Source organism: Bactrocera neohumeralis, chromosome 3, assembly GCF_024586455.1.
Source record: "Bactrocera neohumeralis isolate Rockhampton chromosome 3, APGP_CSIRO_Bneo_wtdbg2-racon-allhic-juicebox.fasta_v2, whole genome shotgun sequence".
In the NCBI taxonomy this organism is placed as follows: Eukaryota; Metazoa; Arthropoda; class Insecta; order Diptera; family Tephritidae; genus Bactrocera; species Bactrocera neohumeralis.
The window spans coordinates 41,051,106-41,057,174 of NC_065920.1; the positions used below are offsets into that span (position 1 = coordinate 41,051,106).

Consider the following 6,069-nt stretch of genomic DNA (forward strand, 5'->3'; position numbering starts at 1 on the left):
GAATTCATCGTAATATTGTAAGCCGTCTTCGATCGATTGATGATGATTATCTGCAAAAGCTTTTGTAGATTTATCAAGGGATATCTTCGTTAGAAAACAACATTTTTAGTTCTTTTCCGGTTATTGCCTTTAATCAGCGTGTATATTCCTCCTCTTTTAGTATTTTAGTATGAAAATTGCTGGTAAAACTTAATTGAAATAAATTTATCGAAGCTTTAGCGAAAAGTACACTCAAAGCAGCAAACTACTGAACATAACCTATTAATCCAGGAAGCAAGCAGAAAAATAGTTAATTGGCATACACCTGAGTTTCACCTTTAGTTCATTTGAAGCAATCGAAATTCCTAATCGCTCATCAACTCCATAAAAGTTAAATGTAAACCGAAATTCAATTGAATAGGCAGGCACCCAATTGTGTTGAACTTCACTGGCAACCACCGAGCAAATGCTGGGGCATGAACTTTTCGGCTTACAGACGAATGCCTATGTGTTGGGAGCAAGCAAGAAATATGTGTTGGATAAAGCTACCAAAATCCAACAGGCAATTGTTTTTACAATATAATGCTTACTCTGCATTGTTGTTGCATTTAAAAAGTTTTTGTTGGTTTCCATTGAGTTTTGTGTTTTCGATTTAGCGCAGAGTGCTCCACATGACCCCTTTTACCCATATGTAGACGCATAGTGTGAATTGAGGCGTTAGTAGAGCACTGCTAACCGCTCGCCTTCTTCTTTTGCATTTTACCCTTCTTCTGGCCGCTTATCATTGCATTTATTTTTGCGGCCAAACTTTAATTGAGTTTTAGCCCGTCCATTTCATTGCAAAGAACTTTTCGTTTGTGTGCCACCTCAGTCAGCTGCATGCATTAGGCAGCGCCGTGTGTAGCTGACGTCGGGTAACCTGGGCTACACGCCCGACTCGTAGCTCAGCATTCGGTTGAGCTGCATGCTAAGTATCTTTTGTTGCTTGTATAATTTCACTACTAACTACTTTTGCCACTCGATTTTGCATTTTATATAAACTTTGCCAGTTTCCGTTTTGATTTTGTTTTTGCCAATTTCAGGCTCATTTAATTTGTTTGGCAAAACATTTTTTCGGGGGTTAGTCCAAAAGCACAGTTAGGCGTGCGCTCTAATTGTCGAAGTTTTTTGGTATGCAGTGGGGAAAAATGCAACTCAAGGATTTTTTTCTAGTGCCATTGTAACAGTAGTTTGTTTGCGGCAAAAAGCAAACCCTTTACAAACGAAACGAAAATACACGGGTTGAAGTAAAATTTGTGGAAGGAAAGTAATGCCAATCATGCCGATTTGCGTCGATTTCGATTCACAGATTCGCGTTGCGCCATTAGTTTTGTAATTTTTGGAATTTTGCTTTATTCAAAAACTTTCACTTTGAGCAAAATGTTTACTTGCATTGTGGTCATGCACGTTTCGCGGAGGGTTGGTAACTCTAACAATGTTGTTGGGCATTTCAATCAGAATTTTCATTAATTTATATTGAAACCTAATGCCGAAATTGAAAATATTTCATTAGAAGATATTTTCGAAACTACGTGGTTTTCAGATGAATGTGCATAATTAATTTCCAATCGACCTAATATTAAATCCTACTAAATTAAAAAAAAAACACATTATAAGTCGTAGACGTGCGGGTGACATACTTTATTACAATGTACAATACTGTAGTCAGTTCGTGTATTGAAAAGAAAAATTTCACAAAAGAAAACGATGTGGACCAAATTTTGAGAATCCTTCTAGAACTGCTTCTGCAGTGACTTCAATGACATGATGCGTGTGCAGCAACGCCAGCCGATCAATCTAACTTGAAGCATGTTCTTTTCTTTGAATCTATCTATCAAGCAATAAAAAAGATTTTCCATTTCTTTGGTTTTCAAAATATATACTTTTTCTGGAAGCAGCAAACTTAGTTGAAGTCCATCCAATACTTCTCGAGAAAAGTGCGTCTTGAAATCTTACTATATAGTCACGGTACGTACCAGGCCATCACTGCCTGGGTGAACGTCAATCACACGTTCCATACGCCAAACCGACGGTGGCAAATTGGCACCACGTATTAGAACTACGTCTCCACGGTGAATATTGAGTTCCCATCCAGTCCATTTGTTCCGTGCACGAAGAGGGTTTAGATATTCGGATTACTAGCGATGCCAGAAATGCTCCAACATTTGCTGGAGGCGTTGCCAATATCGAAGACGTTTTACTGGAGCTTCAGGCAATGGGGGATCTGGACGACAATTAAGTGGATGGCCGATTAGAAAGTCACCCGGTGTTAGAGCTCTGCCTCCTTCATCATCGTCGTAGAGAGCTATCACTGGTTTCGAATTTGAACACGCCTCAAAGCGAGTCAAAAGAGTAGACAACTCAATGTAACTCAATATGTATACCACAATGTAAACAAAATGTATTATATGTGCATCAGTGACTAGTAAATAAAATCAGCCATGACTCTACGCGGAATTATACTTTGATGTCGCTGATCTTCATTTACGTCGGAGTTTGTGAGACGACCGCCTACTCTCAGTATGCCGTCTGCATCCAGAAAAGGATTGAGTGCAATGGCTTTAACTTCTGGTTTAAAATGATTACCTTGTGTTTGTCGAATATGCAGAAGTAACGTCCCAGTGCTGGTCTGCGACAGAAACTATATCGTTCCTGTAATCGCGATATTTCGGTAGCCATCGCCTTAACCAAACAGTGGTATTTTATAAACGACTCCGTTAAAGTAGGTAAACTAGTTTTGTCTCCCACGCCATGATGAATGATCTGCTAAGACAGCGGGAAGACAAAACCTTCTGCTTGGTATGCATTCAAGTGTCCTCAACTATGCCAACCTTGAAGAAGACCTCGTCGCTCACTGGACCCAATACCTTTGTTGTTGAGTGGTGCAAGTCCAGTTCTGATGCAGAAACTGTTGTACCGGTTATCGCAAATAATGTGTAGAATTAGAATTTCGTTTTCCTAATATTAATTGTCCTTGCTTCAAAATAGTCGCTACATCTTGATCACGGGTAATGGCTAGTTCGTCGCTGTCGACGCTATCCAAATAGTCATCAACGTAGATATTATAAAGTATGCTATGACTCGCTGCGGGAGCACGACTTGGGTCATAGATGACTTTATAATTGTCAATCGCACATTAACGTTGTGCGCGTATTGCGTTGAATGGGCTACAAGCCATTCCATAAGTCACCGTCTTCACTTGAAGAGGTTCATTTGGCGATTCACGCCAAAGTATTCGTTGTCATTTACTTTGTCGTCTGTCTACCAGTATTTGTCGGAACATCTTCTCAATGTCTGCAGTAATCACTACGTTGCATTTGTGGAAACGATGAATGATGTCGACAATATTGGAATGTAGTTGTGGTCCAGGATTTTTTTGCGGAAGCGTTGAAAACTACTAGAAATTTTGTGGCTACCGCATGATAAGGTATGAAGTACTAATTTTCTTTGTTGGAAAAAGCTTGCTTGCTAACCTTCTTGTTATCAAGAGCAATATATTCTCGCATAAATGCGATGTGAACTGCCGATTGATGAGATTCTCTAAGACCAGAAACATCTGGTCGAAATAATATTTGCACCTGGTACCTGCCGTCTGAGGTACGGCTGACTGAGTCGTCGAAGATCTTCTCACAGTCGTCTACGTGAATTTCGGATGATAGTATGGGCTCTTCGAGTTCCCAGTAGCTTCTAAGTAATGTTTCTAGTCGTTGTTCGTTAACGCCTTGCGCAGTAAAAGATGTGTGTAATGTGGAATGAGCAGAACTCGTGACAGGTCCAAACATAACCCAAACAAGACGGGTATTTAAATCACAAACTTGCTCTGGATAACCCTGTATTAAACCCTCCTGAACTGAAAGAGACCCGTTAGTATGTCAGCACCAAGTAGCAGATCCACCGGACTCGTAGTGCCAAATGTTGGGCGGTAAATTCCTTAAATGGCTGCAGGTTTCTGCGTCTATATGCGTATCTGGCGTTACTGAGGTTATTGTCAGCATGACATAAGTCTCGAGTTCGAAGTTACTGCTGTTATCAAAGGCAGCTTGCATCTGCACTGTAACATGACTCTTACTGCAGAGTGCAGCGCTAGAACCAATTCCTTCAATTCGTATCTCCCCTGGACGTTTACGAAGACGCATACGTTTTGTAGTAGCAGCGGTAATGAGACTCACCTCAGAGCGGAATTGCCCTCCGTTGTGATCAATACGGATGACATTTGCAGTTGCTAGTAAAATGGTCCGGTCCATTAATCAGAAACGACTAGACCTTCCTCAAATGTCACTGTTGTCGTGGATATACCTGCGCCACTTGTGTGGAAGGTGTGTCCACGGCTATATTCCGATCGGGTATGTGACTGTTGGTTTCTCCCTCCATAGGCAGTGAGTTGTTCGCAACGTTGCATTTGCAAAGCATAGTATGATGCCGATGATGACACCTTAAGCAATCACGCGATGTACAATCTCGAGATCCATGATCACATCTAAGGCAGTTGAAACATAATGAAAGCCGCTAACTTTATCCCATCGTTCCGGTATTGAAAGATTGACGAACCGTTAACATTTGTGTATTCGGTGTGCGTTAGAGCAAAGTTGGCAAACAACGGTAACACCTTTCAATTAATGTAACGGCTAAGATGAGTTTATCGTTGCAACGTGAGCCTTAACGTAACGGGCTGATCTCTGATGAAGAGTTTTTGTACCGTTCGTAGCTCCTTGAGCGAATTGTTCGCACGCTTTTCAATAAATATTAAAAAGTCCTGAGACATTGGTATATTGTTCGTGGGGCTCATCCCCCACTCATACCTGGTGGTTGTTGGCAATTTAGGTAGCAGAAGTGATTTACCGGAAGGCCAACAACACTTAGTCGAAGCAAGCCCTTCTGGCATTCGACGGGTTGATTGCGCAAATTCAGGATACGCTGCACGTGAGATTCCACTAACAAACGTGGATTATCAAATCGCCATTTCTCCTGCCACACGTCCTCATAGCCACCTGTGAAAAGTACGCTGTCTGCATGTCTGTCTGGAATCCAGATCCTTTCGATTGTGAACTAGCGCCTCGAACAAATTTTTTAAAGGCAGCCAATTCTCAGGATCACCATTGAAAACAGGAATCTTAATTGAATCTAATCGCATGTGCAATTGATTCGCTACACAATTACCACTTTCACCAGCGCCACATATACGACGTAGTCGAATACATATTTGGATATACAGCAACTCGGTAGCGGCCAAGAAGTCCTCAATTCACACCACGTCCATATGATACTCCATTAGCTTTTCAAAATGTTTGTCCAACTGATCACGAATCACATCTCACTCAATGCTTTGCGGATCGTAATTAGCTGCTTCTGCCAAAGCGCAATATTGCAGCACTCGCTGAAGTATGTAGATTTAAACTAGCCATTTTCCCCATTTACCCCCTCTGAATCCGGCACTGGATATATATTATTGAAGTTCAGGGGAGTCTCATAAAATTGGGTCAATACTTTCTCTAGCCCTCATATAATTAATATAAACAATAAAGCGAAGCTAATATACCCTTCACAGGTGCATTTCTTTTAGTAACTATGTGTTCAGTTTGTATGGAAGCTATATCTGAACAATTTTTTCGGGGATTATGTTAATACCTTAAGCAGTAATCCATGTCAACTTTCATGAAGATACCACGTCAAATGCGAAAGTTTTCCATACAAGCCCTTGATTCCGATCGTTCGGTTTGTATGGCAGCTATATGCTATAGTAAGCCGATCTGATTGATTTTGTGATTTTTTCAGAGATTACATTGTTGCCGTAGAAAATAAGCCGTACCAAATTTCGTGAATATATCTTCTCAAATGTGAAAGTTTTCCATACAACTTGATTCCGATCGTTCGATTTGTATGGCAGCTATGTGTTATAGTGGTCCGATATCGGCAGTTCCGACAAATGGGCAGCTTCTTGAAGAGAAAATGACGTTTGCAAAATTTTAAAATGATATCTTAAAAACTGAGGGACTACTTCGTATATATACAAACAGACGGACAGACGGACATGGCAAAATCGACTCAGCTTAA

The 6,069-nt window shown here is 40.8% G+C and overlaps 1 long non-coding RNA gene across 1 annotated transcript in view; it reads left to right on the top strand.

Moving 5' to 3' along the window:
* Window positions 1-6,069, top strand: part of LOC126752734 (uncharacterized) — a 343,225-nt gene that overhangs the window by 64,799 nt on the left and 272,357 nt on the right. The gene's annotated exons all lie outside the window — the stretch shown is intronic.